At 38.7% G+C, this 23792-nt stretch overlaps 2 long non-coding RNA genes across 2 annotated transcripts; both read right to left on the bottom strand.

Moving 5' to 3' along the window:
• Positions 1 to 6364: 6364 nt before the first annotated feature.
• LOC132644065 (uncharacterized) lies at positions 6365 to 10324 on the bottom strand. Its single transcript, XR_009583816.1, has 2 exons — positions 7746 to 10324; positions 6365 to 6810 (listed from the first exon to the last, which is right to left on the bottom strand). It is a non-coding gene; the product is annotated as an uncharacterized LOC132644065 (long non-coding RNA).
• Positions 10325 to 14304: 3980 nt separating this feature from the next.
• Positions 14305 to 17442, bottom strand: LOC132644064 (uncharacterized). Its single transcript, XR_009583815.1, has 2 exons — positions 15686 to 17442; positions 14305 to 14750 (listed from the first exon to the last, which is right to left on the bottom strand). It is a non-coding gene; the product is annotated as an uncharacterized LOC132644064 (long non-coding RNA).
• Positions 17443 to 23792: the final 6350 nt, after the last annotated feature.

The raw sequence follows: 23792 nt of genomic DNA, 5'->3' as shown, positions 1-23792 counted from the left end.
TAAGGTTCCTCGTGCGAAGAATCTAGGATTGATTATAAAATGGAAGGAAACAAGATAAATTGAGAAGGAAGGAATGTAAAGGAGTGAGAATGGGATTAGAAAGAGAAGGAAATGCGCCGCCATGTACGCGCGCTTAAGAAGTAGTCGTGTTATGATTAAAAGAAGATGCATCTCCTACGAATATCCTATACCAAGTTAGAATGAGTAGAGTATATGAAGTAATAAGTTGAAAAGAAAAGATGATCATGAGTTATGATTTTACCGTACGACGATAAAACGATAGAATAAAGCTATCACCAACGACGAATGCGATATGATTATGATTGGTTTTGAAACCAATGTTGAGTGCAAAACAAGATTTAAAGAGTATGAGGCATAAGGAGTATTTGTTGCACACGAGACTTAGGTCCTGGAAAACAAAGCTGACGTTACAAGTGAATTTTGAGCACCGAAGAAGAGGGCAAGTGACATTATATGGAGGGTGTGGATAACTATACCTACTACTCTTGTGGGCATCCCTATGGGGCAAAAAGTTGTTAATTGGAGCGAATTTAGACACTGACTTATAACTATCAAATGAGCTAAGTAAAATACATTTTTGTTCGGATTGCTATATCGGCTGTATTATTTGGTTACAAGACTGCAAGGTGAGTGTGTTAAGACTTCACACATGAATTATTGTGGCTATAGATTATGAGAAACGGCATGAATAATATGTAGTATAGCGAGGGGTATATGAATTCAAGATTTGAAGGTGAGGCAACGGATTTGAGAATGGTACAAGTAAAACCCTTAAAGGGGGGAAGCAAGTAAAAAGAATACAAGTGTAGAGATTGAAATGATGGACCCTAAGATGTGGCAGATATAGACTCTAAAACAAAGAGTGAGAGTTATGTAGAAATAAGTCTAATGACAGGTAAATAAACGAATACGAATTGAGTAAGCATCTGAGACTGTACGGGAAATCATTCATGAAGACCTTGAACCACGTGACGTTGAGAGAAAATAACTCAAGGGGTATTGTAAAGGATGGCAATGTTATACCCGAATAAGAGGCAAAGTGTCACGACCCAGCCCCGTGGGCCATGACTAGTGCCCGAGCTGGACACCCATATGTACCTGTCAAACATAATCGGACTGATACTATGGGTCCTCAATCAATCACATCGTAACATACGCAAGCCGACGAGGCTGCCACTGTGTATATCATTGTATTACGCAAGCCGACAAGGCTACTACCACGACCGAACATCCACAATAACCATATAGACACAGCTGATCAAATCTGTACACAACCCACATAGAAGTCCACAGACCTCTAAGAGTACTAGTAGCGAAATATGACGGGACAGGGCCCCGTCGTACCACTGGATAAACATATATATATACATCATAAGATCTGGACCAAAAGCCTATACTCCGGAACAACGGAGCTCTCCAAAACAGCTGAGTAGAAGTCCTATGCTGAGGGGTCACCAAACCGACCATTTGTACCTGCGGGCATGAAACGCAGCCCCCCGAAGAAGGGGGTTAGTACGAGATATGTACTGAGTATGTAAAGCATGAAATACAGTAAGAGGATCATAACTGAAATAGGGAGTGCAGGAGACAAATATAACATTCAAAATACCAAAACACTTGCCTTTTGAAACATAAATCATGCATGTCAATATCATATATCATACCCGGCCCATTATGGGACTCGGTGAATAAAGTAATCATATGCCCTCCTGGCCGCCATAACATATCATCATATCATATATATATATATATACCGTACCCGGCCCTCTAGTGAGGGACTCGGTGAACAATGCAGTGAAACTGTGCACGATAACATACCCGGCCCGGGACTCGATGAAAGACATATTGAGGCATGCACGAGCAGGGTAGTGAGCAACCATATGCAATTTAAAACATTATCAAGACCCAAATAGAATAAGAAGTAGGGATTTACACCTGAGTATCAATAGTGACAATCATACCAAATATCCCTCGAACGTCATCATAATAATATCAATAGAGCCTTAAGAACCATAGACATATGTCAATATAGAATGAAACAGCTTATAGAAGTCAAGGACATCAATTATCGTAGAGTCTCTATGAATAGGAGCTTATATATATTGACTACTATCCAACGTATAGAAAACTTGAGAGGGAAGCTCAATCATTTCAAGAGTTCTAACAACAAGAAGTGAATAGGAATCATGAATCACACTCGAAACTTAAGAATAGAATTACCCCAAAGCTCATATCATTCGTCACTTAAATCTAAGACATGCCAAAAGAAAGAAGGGATAGCTTTACATACCTGTCGTAGATCAACCGTAACCAAGCTTACTTCGTCGCTCCTTTAGCCTATTTAATATGAAAGTAACACTATTGTTAATTAACTACGACTTTCCAGCTCATAACTCTACAACCAAGCACTTATAGGGATTATTTCTTAGCCCACACTTCTCGGCTAGTATTTTGATTAGTTACGGACTTAACGCAAATCGAGCAGCATTTCCCCTATATAACTCACCTAACCCGAACTTCCAATTAATCTCCTGTTATCACAACAATACCAACAACAACAATAATAGAAATATTCATATCAAATCCTTACAATCCAGCCCATAAACAACTCAAACAACCCAATAATCTTTCTTAACCCTTTTGCAATCCAAATCATTAACATTTAAGATTATACACCAAACAGACCAACATACGCTTTGTATATGATATGTTATACACTTCTTTCTTTCGAATTTAGAAGTCATATCAACTAAAACACGACAAAAACACGAACAACAACATATGAACATAAACCACACTTTCAATCTTTCAACTCAACAATTCCATATAACAACTACAACTCCTAATACCAACGAATTCATGCAATTTCTTACTTCCAATTTCATCTAATACAATTTTAATCTTTCCATTACAACACCATTAATCCAACTATACCATGAAGTGAGAAGATCTTACCTTAATTTAATCGGAGCAAATTTTACACTCGCTTGCACCAATTGCACCGCTTCGTCTTTCTTCAATTTAAATCTTAACTCGCTGCTTCCTTTGGGACGTTTAAATCACCTTGGAGATTTAATCTAGATTTTTTTTTTTAAAATGCCAAGGCTGGCCGTGAACAGTGGCCGCCGTGAACAGTGGCCGCCGTGAACAGTGCAGCTTTGTTTCAAGAATGAAGATGAAGTTTGTGAAGGCAAAATGTGATCCACTAGTCATCACAATACATATATACCCTCCATTTGACACATGTCCAACCAAATGACATGTGTCCCACTATGACATGTCACCCTCCATGATCCAATTATATTTATCCATATATTGTAGTGGGGCCCACTTAATAATATAATCATAATTAATTAATTCCTAATCTCCATTAATATTTCTACACCAATTAAATTTACAAGAAATCGTGCACTCGTTAATGATCGGGGATTAAAAGCCCTTGTCACATATCCCAAAAATTAATCTCGTCCTTAAACTTACGTCGATTAGCTTACGAATAATTCGACGTATAAAAATACGGGGTATAACATCCTTCCCCCCTTTAGAACATTCTTCCTCGAATGTTAAACTGGTCCTGAAATCCCAATACTTTCTCAAGTGTTCTCTTATTTAATTATGCCCTTTACATACCTCTTCCATTGGTCGATTCGCTATAATCCACTATAACGCATTCCAGGTCTCTACATAGTCATTCCTGTAATATCTCCTCTTTCTATTACTTCTCGATGTAATAATTCGACGTCATTGTCTTTACTCTTCTCTTTATTTCACAATTGGTTCTCAGCTGTATTGCGAGCTCTTCTGCTGAAATGTTACTGAATTCTTGTCTGTATACTGTTCAGTTGTACTGTCACTAGTTGATTCGGACTTGTACTCATGGTGCACGTAGTCATAACTCGACTTTTTTTTTATACTTACTCCTTTAAGATGATGTATTGTTCACTTCACTTTACCCTCTTATCCTTAAACATGATCCACCCTATCCTCCACCGATTCATTAGACTTTAATATCCCTAGAGTATTGCATGCCTCTGGTAACCTGTAGACCCTTCACAGGTTCTACGAGTAGAATGAAATTTCCTAGAGGGTAACATTTTTGTATTCCAATATCCTTGCTTTACTCCGCTATTACAGTCCGTATTCTGGAATCCTCAGCATCATGTGTCACTTCCTGACTTTCTTTTAAAGGTCTTTAACTATCACTTGCTATTACTCCTTGATCTCGATCTTTAGGGTTGGCTATCAAATAGCGCTAGGGTTCCCTCATATTATAACTTCACTGTCATCCAGTAACCCGCTTGTTCTGATTGTCTCGGTTAAATAACTTCATAATTTCTTTTACCCTAACTGGCAATACTTTAGGCATATTTTCTTGTGTCATTTCTGAATTTTTGACTCAAACTCTTCTATTTCCCCTTTACTCAAATTTGCTCTTAGTTCTCCTATCACGTATCCTATTGCAATCTTTACACGAGTATGTGTAGGTGCTCAAATCAGCTCGGAAAATACCTTAGCGTCGCCACGCTAGTCTTTATGCAGACCCTATATTCTTCTCTTATCTCTTTCAATTGATATCAAGGCCCAACTATGGCTTTTTCCCTCAGTACTAATTTCATCTCTGTAGTTTTACCTCAAACCATCTTACACCTTTCTTTGATGTACCCAAAATATTGCAACCGCGTTGTTGTTACTGAATTTTTACTCTTCTTATTAAGTACTCACTTGGTCTCATTCTTAACATACAAATATGTGTAGATCGCATAACTATTATTGTATAACTTATACAAAGTACATCAAGTTTTAGTCATAGTCTTTCCTTCTCCTGGCTTATTCTGCTCTACATATCTTATTGTACTAAAACTCACTTGTTGTCTATTTTGTCATACTCCTTTCCTTTCCTTTACTACTTATGTGTCACAATGTCATTAGCCAATAACTCTGTTGCCAACATCTTAACCTCTAATCCAGTATAGCCTTGCTATCCCTTAAGTTACTCTTTACCATTCTCTTGTCATATTCTTCCTTTTTATAAGCATCCACCTTCCGATGTCATATTAACCAAGGTCTTTACTAATAATTCTCAACACTGTCTCAAATACCATCTTGGCTTCTATCCGTTTATTGCTGGCTTTCAAATCTCACTAACTTGTTTCAGCAAGGGATCTCACATAAAGTTTAAGTATTTACATTAAACGTGTTGCAGTGTCGGTTGTTTTCATCCTACACTTGCATCTCTCTCATCCGCTTCCCCCTTTTGGGTGTACCTACATCATTATCTTTTTATATTCTACTCTATGTCCCCGTTTCCATTTTTTTCAAATTCATATGATTCTTTTCCAATACATTTGGTATACTACACCATACCCATGTCTTCCTTTATATCATCTATAACTTAGATTCCCCATGTATGAAATCCCAACACAATCACGAGGCGATAAGAACCCTCGATATATAGTACAAAATCTTATCTGATGGTTGGTACTCAAGTAATGTAATTAATGTAGCAATTTATCCGAAGCCACATTCCGTTCACTCCAATCAGTAATTAGCTAGTGCTTATAATCGTTCCTAATTCTCCATTCGGTAGCACTTATATTCTGATGATAGGGGTTCCAAGCTTTCCCATAAAGCCATCTTTATCCCAACAGATATCATCTGTTTCTTCTAATAAATTTGCAATACATCAGTTGTTTCGCAAGTCCACAATCCTTGTCCTTTAAGGATTTCACTATTTCCGAGGTGAAGTCATATACACGCAGTACTCCTTTATGCCTTATGCTCTTTTACCCTTGTTGTGTACCCAACACTGACTTCTGACTTACTAAGAATCACATCAAATTCGTCTTAATAATGGTTTATCCTATCACCTTGTCGTCGTACTACACCTTTAAGTTCGTAGCTATATATTTACTTTTATCCCATACTCATGCTCAATTAATTACGTCTGCCCTAGGTGTTTCCTTTAGTATTCCTTTCATTTCTCCAATCTATGTCCATCTTTCATTTTAAGCACGAGGAATTTCATGCTACTCCTGTATCCTTCGGTAAACACTACTTTTACATAACCCCTTCCTCACTTTCGAAACATATTCTGTTCATCTCTATTTGTTCTTATCATACCAGTCATTTCTGGCATTCATTCTGTCTCGTTGCTCATCTTCCTTTAAGTTGGTCTTTCATAATTCTGTCGCTTATTTTACTCGTTTTCTTAGTGTCACGACCCAGCCCCGTGGGCCGCGACTGGTGCCCTACTTGGACACCCAAACGGACATACAAACTAAATCATCATTTTTAAACAGAGTTGAGAACGAATATTATCTTGCGCGATTGCGCGTACAAAACATTATATCAGAATCAGAAGAGGCGGCGGAATATACATCGCCGAACATATGCACATATATCAAAAAGCCGGCAAGGCTATCAAATATGTCAAAAGCCGACAAGGCTGTCAAATGGCACAACGGCCCAAAACGCATATACAAATGCACGCCGACAAGGCTGCCACAAACATATACAAAATGCACGCCGACGAGGCTGCCATAACGAATAGAGTCATGCAAACACATCCGTACAGAAGTAGGCACACACACCCACAAATACGTCTACAGACCTCTAAACAGACAAACCGAATCATATGGCGGGACAGGGCCCCGCCGTGCCCCTGAACAAATACATATATACATGGCGAACGAATATATACCAAAATGTGTGCTCTGAAATGAGAAGAGCACTCCAAACAGCAGAATAGGGTGTCCTAAATGGGTAGATCACCAAACTGTGCGTCTGTACCTGCGGGCATGAAACGCAGCCCCCGAAGAAAGGGGGTCAGTACGAAATATGTACTAAGTATGCAAAGCAGAATATACAGAAAGCAAATCTGAGACATAAACGAAATGGAAGTACCAAACATAAGTGCAAATCCAACATATCAAAATTTGCTTACTTTCAAAAATATGTAAGTAATGCATAGGGTACAGAAGAATATGGTCGCCCACCCGTCGATGGCGCCATAACACAGCATAACACCAGAAAGTTTCAAATCTCCGTATCCCCGTCACATATCACATCACAACATAACGCCATACACAGCATAACACCAAATATAGGTGGAACCCGACCCTCTTTTGCGAGTAGCTCGGTGAACCATAAACACAGCATAACTCCGGAGTATATCAAAATGCGCACGACAACAGAACCGGCCCGGGACTCGGCGAAAGGAATAACAGAATGCACGAGTAGAGTCGTGAGTAGTCATATGCATAAAATCATTATCATAAATTCAAACATAAGTAAAATGATCATATTTGAAATCGGAATAATAATCATACCAAATTCTTTCAAAGATTCTCTGAATTACATAAAGGAAAGTCGCGGGACCCACGGACGGGTATTTACCCAAGTCGGGCCCGCCTATGAAAAACATACGTATCATACATAATGCAAACTTTTATAAAAATATTGGAGTAATCCGAGCATTTATGTGAAATGTATGGCATTCAGAAATTTCGAAGTTCTTTAAAGTGAAACCTTTTTGCGCAAAGTTTGGAAAGCGATTATTTCAAATACATAAAGGTTCATATTTCATCAAATCATACATAAGAGTGCCAAGGAACATATATAGATCATATCATGCTCGGATTTCGGATTTGGAATTTCCTTAAGGCTCTAATCTAGCCTATGTAAAACTAAGACATGCCAAAAAGAAGGGAGGTTGCTTTACATACCTCGTACGCACTCCAAGATGGCCAATATAAAGTAAATTCCAATCTACGCCTCGGGCTCCCCAAGGTCTACAAATATGCCAACGAATATCCAATATTAAACATAGGCACTTAAGCCATTTATTCCAACTAACATTAAATTCTACAGAAAATTCGGCAGCATTTCCCCTATAAATAGGCCATCCCGAGAATTTAACTCGCTCAAAATCAACAACAACAACCACAATAACCAACCTAGCAACATCGATAATCAATTCGAAAGGCAAAATAATAATAGTAGCTCTCTTTTACACCATTCGACAACTTTCCAATTATTCAATTCAATGGCTTACTTTCAAGCCACAATATCGTTCGTACATTCGATTATTAACCCAAACCCATACTAACAACATTCAAGAACATTCTAAAAAATTCACATAATTTTTCCAACAATCCACAATTTCTCCAAATTTTTGGCCGAAAACAGCCCCTACCCGTGAGCAGCCCACTGGGCACACTTCCGACTTTCAATTCATGTTTTGTATCACAATTCACAATATAACGATACCATTTTCATAAAATATACAAATTACATCAACGCACAATAACCCTCAAATCAGCCCGTACAATCTCAACATCAATCTTAAGTCATTAAATGCTCAATTCCAAACTAAAATTCGTAACGACGACACGAAAGCGCTTAAGCGATAATAATGCGATATTCGGCATAATCTATGACTCACATTCATTCACACTACACATATTCATATGTTAATGGTTCTCATATATAAGGATTGCATTAAATGCACAAAGTTCTCCAAATCAGTCCGCAACGCTTACTATATCAATTCGGGACATTTAACTCTCATTTCCAACATACAAATCATCACAACAACCATTACGACGCTAAGCGATATTAATTCATTCTTTGCTACCATTTGGAGGCTATATACACGGCTACACTACACATATACATGTATCGATGATTTTTATTCTCTTCTCCACTCTACGACAATCAATATGCTACAAGCAATTAATTCGTCAACCCAATACCACACCACACACATATACTTCACACGGTCAACACACCCAACACAAGACCCAACTTCAACATTCCATATTTCATGATTTTTATCCATTTTAGCATACTACAATATGCATACAACATTTATAACTCCAAAAACAAGATTAGAACTCACCTTTATTCTTCAATCCACCAATAGGCTAGGGTTTGTAAATGGGAAAAATGAGTGGTTGAATGACCCAAACAATACTTCCACGCTACTTAGGGACCTCCAAATAGTGGGTTTATACCAAAGAAATAATTTTAGAGAGGCAAAAATGGGACTTGATTTTTCTTGGTTGTGGCCGAGAACCATGGGGGAGTGGAGGCTCTCCAAGTCTTGTTATTTTTCTCTAAGTGTAGAAGTGGGAAATGAGAAAGATGACTTAGTCTTTTTTTTTTTTTTTTGTATCCACAAATATCTCCCTTTGTTTATGGCCCACACATGTGTTGGACCAATTAAAATTGGCCACACAATGTGTGGGACCATTTCAAGTCCACACGGCCACCATGGCTTTTGGTGCAAGACTTTTAAATTCCAATTTTATGAATTGTGGTCCCAATTTTTCCTAAGTGTCCAATGCCATCAATTTCATATTCAACTTATGTCTCAAAATAAAATCAAATGGTCAAAAGTCCCGACGTCAAATCCCGGAATAGTCTTGGCCCTTAATTGTCATAGTTAATCCGGGTTGTCCCAATGTATAAAAATACGGTACGTAACATCCTCCCCCCCTTAGGAACATTTGTCCTCGAATGTTGGATTAATGCTACTAATCTTACTCAAATTCGGGGGAGTTTCTTTTATAGCCATCATATACAAATCGATCACAAATCAACATAATCAAACAAAGAATTTGGATTACCTGAAGGTGCCGAAAATAGGTGAGGATTTTTTTTTTCATCATCTGCTCCTCAGCCTTCCAGGTTAATTCCTCGCGGTTATTATTATTCCGCCACAGTACTTTAACAGAAGCCACATCTTTATTCCGCAACTTTCTTACCTGACGATCCAATATGGCTATAGGTTGCTCTTCATAAAATAGCTCCTCGGTGACCTGTATATCGTTTGTAGGAAAAATTCTGGAAGGGTCACCAATATATTTACGAAGCATAGGAACATGGGATACCGGGTGTACCGCTCCCAAATCAGCTGGCAAATCCAATTCATAGGCCACCTTGCCTATTTTGCGAACAATCTGATAAGGCCCAATATATCTCGGACTGAGCTTTCCTTTCTTGCCAAATCTCATAACGCCTTTCATAGGTGACTCTTTCAGAAATACCCAATTGCTAATCTGGAACTCTAACGGTCGACGTCGTTTATCAGCATAAGATTTCTGTCGACTCGGGGCCGCTAATAGTCGCTCTCGAATCAGTTTCACTTTATCGACTGCTTGCTGGATCACATCTGGACCAATTAACTGAATCTCACTCACGTCAAACCAACCAATCGGAGATCTGCTTTTCCTGCCATACAAAGCCTCATATGGTGCCATCTGAATACTGGAGTGATAACGATTTTTATTATAAACAAATTCACTTAGCGACAATGATCACCCCAACAACCTCTAAAATCAATAACACAGGCCCATAGCATATCTTCCGGTATCTGAATAGCACACTCGGCCTGTCCGTCGGACTGAGGATAAAATATTGTGTTATGACCCATCTGAGTCTCCAGTCCTGGGACGATCTTCAGAAGTTAGCCGTAAACTGAGCACCTCAGTCGGTTATAATAGATATAGGAATCCCGTGAAGTCTTATTATCTCATTAATATACACTCTGTCATAACCTTCAGCCGAACAAGTAGTCCTGCCTGGAAGAAAATGGGCTGATTTCATTAATCTATCAACAATACTCCGAATAGAATCGTATCCGCGTTGAGTGCGCGGTAAGCCTATAATGAAGTTCATGCGAATCGTTCCTCGTTCCCAAACTGAAGTTTCTAATTCCTGAAGCAACCTGTCCGGCCCTTGATACTCGATCTTGACTTACTGACAATTTGGGCATTGGCCAGCGAACTCTGCAGTGTCCCTTTTTCATACCATCCCATCAGCATAAATATTTTAGATCATGATACATTTTTGTGGATTCAGAATGAACAGAATGTCGAACATTAAGTGCTTCGCCCATAATTGATCATCACAGCCCTGCAACGTCAGGTACACATAATCTGCCTCCGTATAATAATATCCTTTTCAGATGAAATTTCAAACTAAGTCTTTTCTTTATCAAAGGTCGTATCTTTGTACTGTACAAGTATAGGATCCTCAAACTGATGTTGTTTTACCTCTTCTATAATCGACGATTCAGCAACTTCTCGAACAAAATCCCAATATCTCCAGAATCGACCAAACGGACTCTAAGGCTAGCTAACTGATAAATTTCCACGAACCAATTCTTTCTCATCAAACTGTACATCAGTCAAACTACCCATGGACTTACGGCTAAGTGCATTAGCTACCACATTGGCTTTTACGGGATGATATAGAATATCGACATCATAATCTTTCAATAATTCAAGCCATTTATGCCGCAGATTTAGCTCCCTTTTGCTTAAAAATGTACTGGGGCTCTTATGGTCTGTATAAATACCAGCGTAGACCCCATGTAAGTAATGCCGCCACATTCTCAAAACATGAATCGCCGCGGATAATTCCAAATTATGTATGGGATAATTTCCTTCGTGCGATTTGAACTGCCGGGGAGCTTAGGCCATAACTTGACTGTGCTGCACTAATTCATAATCTATCCCAATACCAAAAGCACCATAATAAGTAACATACCCGGCTGGCCCTTCGGGAAGAGCTAGACTGGAGTTGAAATTAATTTTTCCTCCGGTACTGGAAACTACATTCACACGTACCGGTTCACTGAAATTTCACGGCCTTCTGAGTTAACTTCGTTAATAGTGCCGTAATAGAAGCAAAGTCCTTCACCACTTTTCTGTAATACCTGGCTAATCCCCAAAAACCGCGTATTTCGGTCTATGTCGAAGACCTAGGCCAACTTTTGATCGCTTCAATCTTCTTTGTGTCAATTGTTTCTATTTCTACTTATTTTACTTCACTTTCCTCCGCTCCCCCTCTTTTGGGGTTGTGCTTATACCGTATCCATGTTTTTCCTTTATAATCTATAACTTGATTACCTTCGTACGAGATATTAACAAAATTACGAAGTGATGAAATTCTCATTCATAAAGTACAAATCTTATCTAATAGCTGGCACTCGAATAATTTAATTAATATATCAATTTATCCTTTAATAATCATATCCTTCCTTCATACCCGTTCCTTATCCGTCGTTCTATTTTCTCGATAGTCAAATTACTTAATATTCGCATGATTCATCATTTCATGCCATAGGTTTTTTTTTTCTTTTGCCCTGCATTATTACATTCCAGTTCGTTTTTCGCAGGTAATTTCGTGCTTTGCCCGTCGACTCTTTTAGAAGCTCTGCTTAATTACGTTTCTTACGGTTCACTTTTGCTAACACTTTGATCTCTTTACCTTCCACTCAATTATTCTCTTTTCCTTCCAAAATATCGTCGTATTAGCATCTTCCAATCTCAACCCATAGCAAAACCAATATCTGTTTATCTTGTAACATCTGTATCATACCTTTCACTTTGTCTCATAAATTCTATTCTGTTAATGTCTCCCATATATTATAACGCTGACTATTAAGGTTCACTAAGCGATCGACATAGTCATAAATGGGGAGTCCTATACATACATACATATATATATATATATATATATATATATATATATATCACTAGCATTTCTTTTACAAAGCGTCTTCAATCATCTGTTCAAACTCATTCTAATTTTGGAGCTGCGTTGCTCTTTCTCCCTTTTTCACTAATCTAATCCGTCTCAGCCCACGCGACCTTTATAAAGTTTCTAATCACTCCACATACTCTAATTTCCTTTTTGGTTACTCCAAATTTCCTATTTGTCTCTTATGTCCATATTTGCAAAAATTTTTGTACATTTCCCAGGGGGTCACCCATCCCAGAATTGCTCTGGCCCTGGCACGCTTAACCTTACAACTTTAATGCATTTAGACACGTTAAGGCCGGTATAATTGCATCAATTTCCCTGCACGACTTTTATCACGTAATTTAAGGCAAATCGGGGTCTTAACAACTTTCAAAACGTTCTCGTAGCGGGTCCCACCCCGATCTAGAGAGAATTCTTTTACTTTTCTGACTATATAGTCACCGTGTCGCCTCCTGTAAATCCTCAATATTTTTCTCCTCATGCATATACATATATAATTTTAAACAGCCCACAAATTTAAGTTTTTATTCCACAAATTCCATCTCCAATTAGTCGATGAAGGCTGATAAAATATTACTGTAAGGCATTCTCCAACCACCAGCAAAAGAACACTAAAATCCGACGAACATCGCGAAATCCGTTGGTACTTAATTCACATAATTACCTCCATATTTATACATATGTATATATATATATATATTTTTTTTGAGTCGTAAGTGAATCATTCAATTCCCAACTGCCTGTTATACATTTAGTATTCTTCAAATGAATCGAAACTTAATCGTTGGACATTTTTGCCTTTCACATAAGCTTTTCTAAAGCAACATGTGGTTGGAACATATTCTGATTCATTTAGATAAATTACGAATTTGCTACTCATATATGCTTTCTCGGAATAAAATTTCTCAATCAAGGATAATGCTTCTTACGAATGCCATGGAGGGTACCTCTTAACTTTAATCCAACATAACAGATTCACCCTATCGGTATCGACTTTCAAAACATGTTAAGAACTTATATCTCATTTTCTCTCTTTATATTTCTGGCAAAATTTGGGCAGAGGTTCCTCTGTATTTCTTACTATCCCAAAACCTGTACACAGGAAATACCGACCATGCCTCACAGGGCCAACACATATACGTATTTATATATCATATCGTAGCCACACAGGGCTAACAATTGCAAACAAATGTACACAGATGTCGAGACTTACCTCACGTGCCCAACTCAAACGGCACCAGTGACATCTTCCTGTTTATTTTTCTTTTCAATCTTCAACTTTATATTTCCGTCATACTTCAAATAGCTTCCCCGACATACATCTTTCATACCATTTCTTACCTGTGTACGGTATAGCTTCCAATATCATCGGTCACTTTCTTACGTCGATACCGTCCTCAGCTGAAATTAAAGGTCAGCAGAAAAAGATTCATTTCCTACGGCTGGCTCTATCGCACGATCTAAGATTCAAAGAAAGGAAACATCCTAAATGCCCTGTAGCCTCCTGTTTATCGATGTGGTGCACAACACACTGATAAACAAGACTCTACTAGGCACGGCCTGTAGACATCCCAAGGACAAACCGCTCTGATACCACTTCTGTCACGACCCAGCCCCGTGGGCCGCGACTGGTGCCCTACTTGGACACCCAAACGGACATACAAACTAAATCATCATTTTTAAACAGAGTTGAGAACGAATATTATCTTGCGCGATTGCGCGTACAAAACATTATATCAGAATCAGAAGAGGCGGCGGAATATACATCGCCGAACATATGCACATATATCAAAAAGCCGGCAAGGCTATCAAATATGTCAAAAGCCGACAAGGCTGTCAAATGGCACAACGGCCCAAAACGCATATACAAATGCACGCCGACAAGGCTGCCACAAACATATACAAAATGCACGCCGACGAGGCTGCCATAACGAATAGAGTCATGCAAACACATCCGTACAGAAGTAGGCACACACACCCACAAATACGTCTACAGACCTCTAAACAGACAAACCGAATCATATGGCGGGACAGGGCCCCGCCGTGCCCCTGAACAAATACATATATACATGGCGAACGAATATATACCAAAATGTGTGCTCTGAAATGAGAAGAGCACTCCAAACAGCAGAATAGGGTGTCCTAAATGGGTAGATCACCAAACTGTGCGTCTGTACCTGCGGGCATGAAACGCAGCCCCCGAAGAAAGGGGGTCAGTACGAAATATGTACTAAGTATGCAAAGCAGAATATACAGAAAGCAAATCTGAGACATAAACGAAATGGAAGTACCAAACATAAGTGCAAATCCAACATATCAAAATTTGCTTACTTTCAAAAATATGTAAGTAATGCATAGGGTACAGAAGAATATGGTCGCCCACCCGTCGATGGCGCCATAACACAGCATAACACCAGAAAGTTTCAAATCTCCGTATCCCCGTCACATATCACATCACAACATAACGCCATACACAGCATAACACCAAATATAGGTGGAACCCGACCCTCTTTTGCGAGTAGCTCGGTGAACCATAAACACAGCATAACTCCGGAGTATATCAAAATGCGCACGACAACAGAACCGGCCCGGGACTCGGCGAAAGGAATAACAGAATGCACGAGTAGAGTCGTGAGTAGTCATATGCATAAAATCATTATCATAAATTCAAACATAAGTAAAATGATCATATTTGAAATCGGAATAATAATCATACCAAATTCTTTCAAAGATTCTCTGAATTACATAAAGGAAAGTCGCGGGACCCACGGACGGGTATTTACCCAAGTCGGGCCCGCCTATGAAAAACATACGTATCATACATAATGCAAACTTTTATAAAAATATTGGAGTAATCCGAGCATTTATGTGAAATGTATGGCATTCAGAAATTTCGAAGTTCTTTAAAGTGAAACCTTTTTGCGCAAAGTTTGGAAAGCGATTATTTCAAATACATAAAGGTTCATATTTCATCAAATCATACATAAGAGTGCCAAGGAACATATATAGATCATATCATGCTCGGATTTCGGATTTGGAATTTCCTTAAGGCTCTAATCTAGCCTATGTAAAACTAAGACATGCCAAAAAGAAGGGAGGTTGCTTTACATACCTCGTACGCACTCCAAGATGGCCAATATAAAGTAAATTCCAATCTACGCCTCGGGCTCCCCAAGGTCTACAAATATGCCAACGAATATCCAATATTAAACATAGGCACTTAAGCCATTTATTCCAACTAACATTAAATTCTACAGAAAATTCGGCAGCATTTCCCCTATAAATAGGCCATCCCGAGAATTTAACTCGCTCAAAATCAACAACAACAACCACAATAACCAACCTAGCAACATCGATAATCAATTCGAAAGGCAAAATAATAATAGTAGCTCTCTTTTACACCATTCGACAACTTTCCAATTATTCAATTCAATGGCTTACTTTCAAGCCACAATATCGTTCGTACATTCGATTATTAACCCAAACCCATACTAACAACATTCAAGAACATTCTAAAAAATTCACATAATTTTTCCAACAATCCACAATTTCTCCAAATTTTTGGCCGAAAACAGCCCCTACCCGTGAGCAGCCCACTGGGCACACTTCCGACTTTCAATTCATGTTTTGTATCACAATTCACAATATAACGATACCATTTTCATAAAATATACAAATTACATCAACGCACAATAACCCTCAAATCAGCCCGTACAATCTCAACATCAATCTTAAGTCATTAAATGCTCAATTCCAAACTAAAATTCGTAACGACGACACGAAAGCGCTTAAGCGATAATAATGCGATATTCGGCATAATCTATGACTCACATTCATTCACACTACACATATTCATATGTTAATGGTTCTCATATATAAGGATTGCATTAAATGCACAAAGTTCTCCAAATCAGTCCGCAACGCTTACTATATCAATTCGGGACATTTAACTCTCATTTCCAACATACAAATCATCACAACAACCATTACGACGCTAAGCGATATTAATTCATTCTTTGCTACCATTTGGAGGCTATATACACGGCTACACTACACATATACATGTATCGATGATTTTTATTCTCTTCTCCACTCTACGACAATCAATATGCTACAAGCAATTAATTCGTCAACCCAATACCACACCACACACATATACTTCACACGGTCAACACACCCAACACAAGACCCAACTTCAACATTCCATATTTCATGATTTTTATCCATTTTAGCATACTACAATATGCATACAACATTTATAACTCCAAAAACAAGATTAGAACTCACCTTTATTCTTCAATCCACCAATAGGCTAGGGTTTGTAAATGGGAAAAATGAGTGGTTGAATGACCCAAACAATACTTCCACGCTACTTAGGGACCTCCAAATAGTGGGTTTATACCAAAGAAATAATTTTAGAGAGGCAAAAATGGGACTTGATTTTTCTTGGTTGTGGCCGAGAACCATGGGGGAGTGGAGGCTCTCCAAGTCTTGTTATTTTTCTCTAAGTGTAGAAGTGGGAAATGAGAAAGATGACTTAGTCTTTTTTTTTTTTTTTTTATCCACAAATATCTCCCTTTGTTTATGGCCCACACATGTGTTGGACCAATTAAAATTGGCCACACAATGTGTGGGACCATTTCAAGTCCACACGGCCACCATGGCTTTTGGTGCAAGACTTTTAAATTCCAATTTTATGAATTGTGGTCCCAATTTTTCCTAAGTGTCCAATGCCATCAATTTCATATTCAACTTATGTCTCAAAATAAAATCAAATGGTCAAAAGTCCCGACGTCAAATCCCGGAATAGTCTTGGCCCTTAATTGTCATAGTTAATCCGGGTTGTCCCAATGTATAAAAATACGGTACGTAACACTTAGCTATACACGTCATAACACATCGCTACACTGTAATCCCACTCGCTTTCTTCTTATCTTTTTCCTTCTATTAACTCCTTCTCTTCCTGTGCTCGCTTGCACTTTCGTTACCACTTGACTTCTATTCTGAACTTTCCCTATAGAACCTTTGTAAGTCTTTCTTATTCGTTCTACATTTGCTTTTCCGTTTCACACTAATCACGTCATATTCTTTAGTTACTTCCTTGTTAGGCTTTACTTATTTCTATAACAATCCTTATAGTATTCAGATTACATCCTGTTTGTAATCCATCCTATAACGTAACACTTCTTAACCTTATTCACGATTCTCACTATAGTTAAACTACACTCTATGGAGTAGGCATACTTAACCCTTCACCCTTTCTGATCAATCTTATCCTTAATATCTCACAAGCTGTCTTATCAATACCTTCATAATTTGTCATAATTCTTCCTCCTCCGTACTTTTATCTCAATCATACTACTTGTTACACCTCGGAAAATTTTTCGTTCATGCACAGTGAATTGACTGACGAAGGGCATGATGCATACGATATTTTGATAAGTAAGAAATAATATTTAACGATTCTAAATGAGATTTTGGAGAAGAATTATAATGTCCCTCATCTTGGTGATGGAGTGTTAAGTAAGTTTCAAGAAGGACCATAAGCCAAATATGGGCATAAGCCATCCAAAAGGGCAAATTAAGGAAACATTTTCGGATGATCTGATTTGGAGGGGCCAAAACGCTATTATAAGGTTGGAATTTGGGAAAAACACCAAGAATGAATGTTGTAGATAATTGAAAGAGATTTCCAACCATAGGTCGTGGGCCCTCACAGCATATCGGGATCAAAAGTTATGGCCATTCTACGACAGACAGTTTGGGGCAAAAATATCACATTCTGGCGCACCTTGCGGCGCAACATGCGGCCCGCAAACACGACATGCGGCCACGCAGTTTTACCGCAAAGTGTGCCAGTGGGTGTTTGTCAGCTGGAAAGATTTGCGACACAACATGCGGCTCGCAGAGCATGCTTTGCGTCTCGCAAAGTGTGCCGCATGTTGTGTCGGTCCAGAATTTTCTGGACCACTTTAAATATACCCAACTCGACCAAAATCACATTTTTTCATCATTCTTGGCCAAGAAAACCTCTAGAACCCTCTCTAACATTCATCCACAAGAAAATTCAAGGGAAATCCATAATCAATAACACCAAATCCATGAACCCAAGTGTATGAAACCTAGCCAAAGTTCATCTAATTCAAGAAAACCCAAAATGGAGGAGATAGGGTTTTGGTGCTAGAAGGGAAACTCCACTCAAGGCTTGTTCAACCATCATCCAAGGTAAGTTTCATGACCATTACATGTTGTTTAAGGTACTGGAAGGTTAAGGTACCCGACTTGTAGAGAAGCATAGCAAATGGGTCATTCAAGAGTGAATAGTGTCATGTTTGAATGGTAGTTGAATTGAATCATGAATGTTAGGATGTTGTGAGTATGAATACGTTATAAATTATATGTAAACCATGAGATAAGTGTGATACGTGGGAAAATACGATAGCGAACCTATAACCATAAATGTGAAGAAATTAGAGAGAAATGATGGATTTTTCCTAAAGTATATAAATGATGATTATTGCTTGCGATATTGTGAGTTGTGTTGTAGATGTTTGGAAGTTGATATGAAATATGGGGAAAGTAGTATAAATAAATGAAGTGCTGCCCAATTTTCTCTAGAATTAGTAGTGCGTTCTTATGGTTGATTGACTAATGTTAGTACGAATCCTCTTTTGAAGGTAGAGACGCGACATTGAAGAAGAATAAGCGAACGCTAGATTGCATAAATGAGAAAGGTATGTGAGGCTTAACTCTTCTTCCAAAAGGCATGAATCCTTCAAGTTTTCCACAATCCTTCTATAAGATGAAGCTTATGAGCCCTTCTATATATTGAGTCACCTATGAGCATGATAATGATGATAATAAGCTAGAGTATAGAGATTCGGGAAATTGTGACACGATGTCCCTACGATGCTAATGATGTTATTATTGCTAACACTCGCCTTATGCTTTATTTCCTTCAAGGCGAGGCAAGATACTCATAAAGGTCCATAATACACTCGAGGGTTCACGACCTTACGTCACCCCGACATAGTGTGGTTGTCTCAAAGCCTAATGTGTGCTCTTAATGCTAATGTATATTATGACAATAAAATAATGAATAATGCTAACTGGTAATATAACTATGGGATACATGGAACACTAAGAAATGATAATATGATGCTATGGCATGAGATGTATAATAATGACGTGCTATGATTGATGTTGTGATGATACGATTCCACCGCGCCTATATGGCCGCGAATGTCACTGTGAATGCGGGCTGCATACGATTCCACCGCGCTTATATGGCCGGGCATGTCACCGCTAATGCGGGCTACTATGTTTACATCGCGCCTAGAGGGCCGGGCACAATCACCACTAGTGGGCGGCATATGAGGGTTACCCGGACGCGCGTGACGATATAGATCATGATGTGATGATGCATATGATGATGTTTGGGATGTGACAACATGTATATTATGTGAAATGTGAAATGTGAAATATGAAATATGAAAGTAATACGATTGCCTATGACACTTGTGCAGGTTGTATCCTTGTCTCATGACCCATGATCTCTCTATTATGTTTGTTTATTTCATTCCTGCCTTACATACTCAGTACAATATTCGTACTGACGTCCGTTTTCTTTGGACGTTGTGTTCATGCCCACAGGTAGACAGGGAGGAGATGTTGCCCCGGATTCTTAGAGGTTGTTAGCTGACTGGAAGCCCTCCATTGTCTCGGAGGTGCCTATGATGATTCTTTTGTGTACAATTGTAGAATGTCATCTCTTAGAGGCTCGTAGATACTCAATGTGGGTCATGTGGTCTCACGACGCGGATTTTGTGTAAATATATCGATATATGTTGTTGTATAAAAGCATTATGTTTTGAAATGGAAAGCAGTTTCTTTTGTAAAATAAGCATACAACAACAACAACAACCCAGTGAAATCCCACATCTTGGGGTCTGGGGAGGGTAGAATGTACGCAGACCTTACTCCTACCAAGGTAGGATGGCTGTTTCCGAGAGACCCTCGGCTCAATAGAAGCATAAAAAAGGGAGTCAGATAAGGTTAAAAGATTCAAAACGATATTGTAATGAAATAATGCAAGCGACACAGTAAAACAGGATAATCAAGGAATTCAAAGCGATATGGAAATGCAAATAACGAAAGCGGCACAGATAAAATAGAGTAATCAAAGTACAGAAAGTAGCGAATAATAACATAAATCAGAGCACAAGAAATTATAATGCGCTAATGCGCCTACTAATAAGGAAAGATAACGAGACTTATATACTAGCCTTCTACCCTAATGTGGGTCCTCCACACCTTCCTATCTAAGGTCATGTCCTCGGTAAGCTGTAACTGCGTCATGTCCTGTCTAATCACCTCTCCCCAATAAATGATTGTTCAATGAGTCTCGTTATCTTTCCTTATTAGTAGGCAATCAATAAATGATTGTTGAATGAGTCTAAGAGGTAATATTACGAGCGGTGCTCGGTGATTAGTCTTGGGTACCCGTCGCGGCCCCTAGCTGGGTCGTGACACTACTACTCCTTTTAATTGTAAACTCGTCGTGACTTATCCCTGCTTATCAGTTCAGTCGATACCTCAATATAACCTTCTGTTAAGATTTTCCACCTTTTCCTAAATCATCCCTTAGTATCACAATCCCTTCCGAATCACCCTAGCATTTCACCAACAACATATAAAATGCATGACCCTAAACAGCCCACAAGTTTGAGCTTTCTTTCCCCAAGTTCTATCCCCAATTAGTTGATTAAAAACTAATAAACTATCGCCATGAAGCATTCTCCAACTATCATCAAAAGGAAACTAGAATCCGACAAGCACCACAAGACTTCTAGTGCTTGATTCACATGGTTTACCTCCAGGTTTATTCTTGAGTCGTGAACGAATTATTTAGTTCATAAACTACTTGCTGTATGCTTTGAACGTTTCAATAAAAGTGAAACTTAATTGCCGGACGTTTTTGCCCTTCAACATAAGCTTTTTCTAAGGCAAAAATGTGGCTGGAAAGTATTCTGGTCCGTTCAAATGAATTCCAAACGTTGCTGCTCATATATGCTTCTTCGAAATAAAATTTCCCAATTAAGAATGGTGCCCCTTACGGATGCCATGGAGGATATCTCTTACAACTTTAGTCCAATCATAATAAATTTACCCTATCGGTATCGACTTTCAAGACATATTATGAACTTATATCTTATTCTATTCCCTTTTCTATTTCTGGGAAAATTTGGGCAGAGTTTCCTCTGTATTTCTTACTATCCCAAAACCTGCACGCAGGAAATACCAACAATACCTCACAGGGCCAACACATATACGTATATATCATATCGTATCTTAGCCACACAGGGCTCCCAATTTCCAGTGAAAAGTATAAAGGTGTCAGAACTGACCTCACATATCACACCTCGAGACGTACCTGATCCTTTAACGATTTGTCCTGTTATACCTTCCTATCTACCTCCCTTTTCATCCTTCAACTTTACATTTCAATTATATTCCAATATTCTTACCTTATCTGACATGCCCCTTTCGCACCATTGCTTACCTGTGTACTGTGTAGCTTACAATATCATCAGTCACCTTTTTTTTTTTCTTCTGCTGATGTCGTTCTTCAGCTGAAATCAAAGGTTTGTATAAGGAATTTCATTTCCTATGGATGGGCTCTATCGCACGATCTTAGATATGAAAGAAAGGTAACATCCTAAATGTCCTGTAGCTTCCTGTATATAGATGTGGTGCACAACACACCGATAAACAAGACTCTACTAGACACGGTCTGTAGACACTCCGAAGGATGAACTGCTCTGATACCACTTTTGTCATGACCCAGCCCCGTGGGCCATGACTAGTGCCCGAGCTGGACACCCATATGTACCTGTCAAACATAATCGGACTGATACTATGGGTCCTCAATCAATCACATCATAACATACGCAAGCCGACGAGGCTGCCACTGTGTATATCATTGTATTACGCAAGCCGACAAGGCTGCTACCACGACAGAACATCCACAATAACCATATAGACACAGCTGATCAAATCTGTACACAACCCACATACATGTCCACAGACCTCTAAGAGTACTAGTAGCGAAATATGACGGGACAGGGCCCCGTCATACCCCTGGATAAACATATATATATATACATCATAAGATCTGGACCAAAAGTCTAGACTCCTGAACAACGGAGCTCTCCAAAACAGCTGAGTAGAAGTCCTATGCTGAGGGGTCACCAAACCGACTATCTGTACCTGCGGGCATGAAACGCAGCCCCCCGAAGAAAGGGGGTCAGTATGAGATATGTACTGAGTATGTAAAGCATGAAATACAGTAAAGAGGATCATAACTGAAATAGGGAGTGCAGGAGACAAATATAACATTCAAAATACCAAAACACTTGCCTTTTGAAACATAAATCCTGCATGTCAATATCATATATCATACCCGGCCCATTATGGGACTCGGTGAATAAAGTAATCATATGCCCTCCTGGCCGCCATAACATATCATCATATCATATATATATATATATATATATATATATATATATATATATATATATATATATATATATATATATATATATATATATATATATATATATATATATATATACCGTACCCGGCCCTCTAGTGAGGGACTCGGTGAACAATGCAGTGAAACTGTGCACGATAACATACCCGGCCCGGGACTCGATGAAAGACATATTGAGGCATGCACGAGCAGGGTAGTGAGCAACCATATGCAATTTAATACATTAGCAAGACCCAAACAGAATAAGAAGAAGGATTTACACCTAAGTATCAATAGTGACAATCATACCAAATATCCCTCGAACGTCATCATAATAATATCAAAAGAGCCTTAAGAACCATAGACATGTATCAATATAGAATGAAACAGCTTATAGAAGTCAAGGACATCAATTATCGTAAAGTCTCTATGAATAGGAGCTTATATATATCGACTACTATCCAACGTATAGAAAACTTGAGAGGGAAGCTCAATCATTTCAAGAGTTCAAACATCAAGAAGTGAATAGGAATCATGAATCACACTCAAACCTTATGAATAAAATTACCCCAAAGCTCATATCAGTCGTCACTTAAATCTAAGATATGCCAAAAGAAAGAAGGGACAGCTTCACATACCTGTCGTAGAATAACCGTAACCAAGCTTACTTCGTCGCTCCTTTAGCCTA

This window comes from Lycium barbarum, chromosome 6 (genome assembly GCF_019175385.1).
Source record: "Lycium barbarum isolate Lr01 chromosome 6, ASM1917538v2, whole genome shotgun sequence".
Lineage (NCBI taxonomy): Eukaryota > Viridiplantae > Streptophyta > Magnoliopsida > Solanales > Solanaceae > Lycium > Lycium barbarum.
Note: the sequence above shows the minus strand (reverse complement) of the source record. Positions and strands in the feature narration are given on the sequence as shown.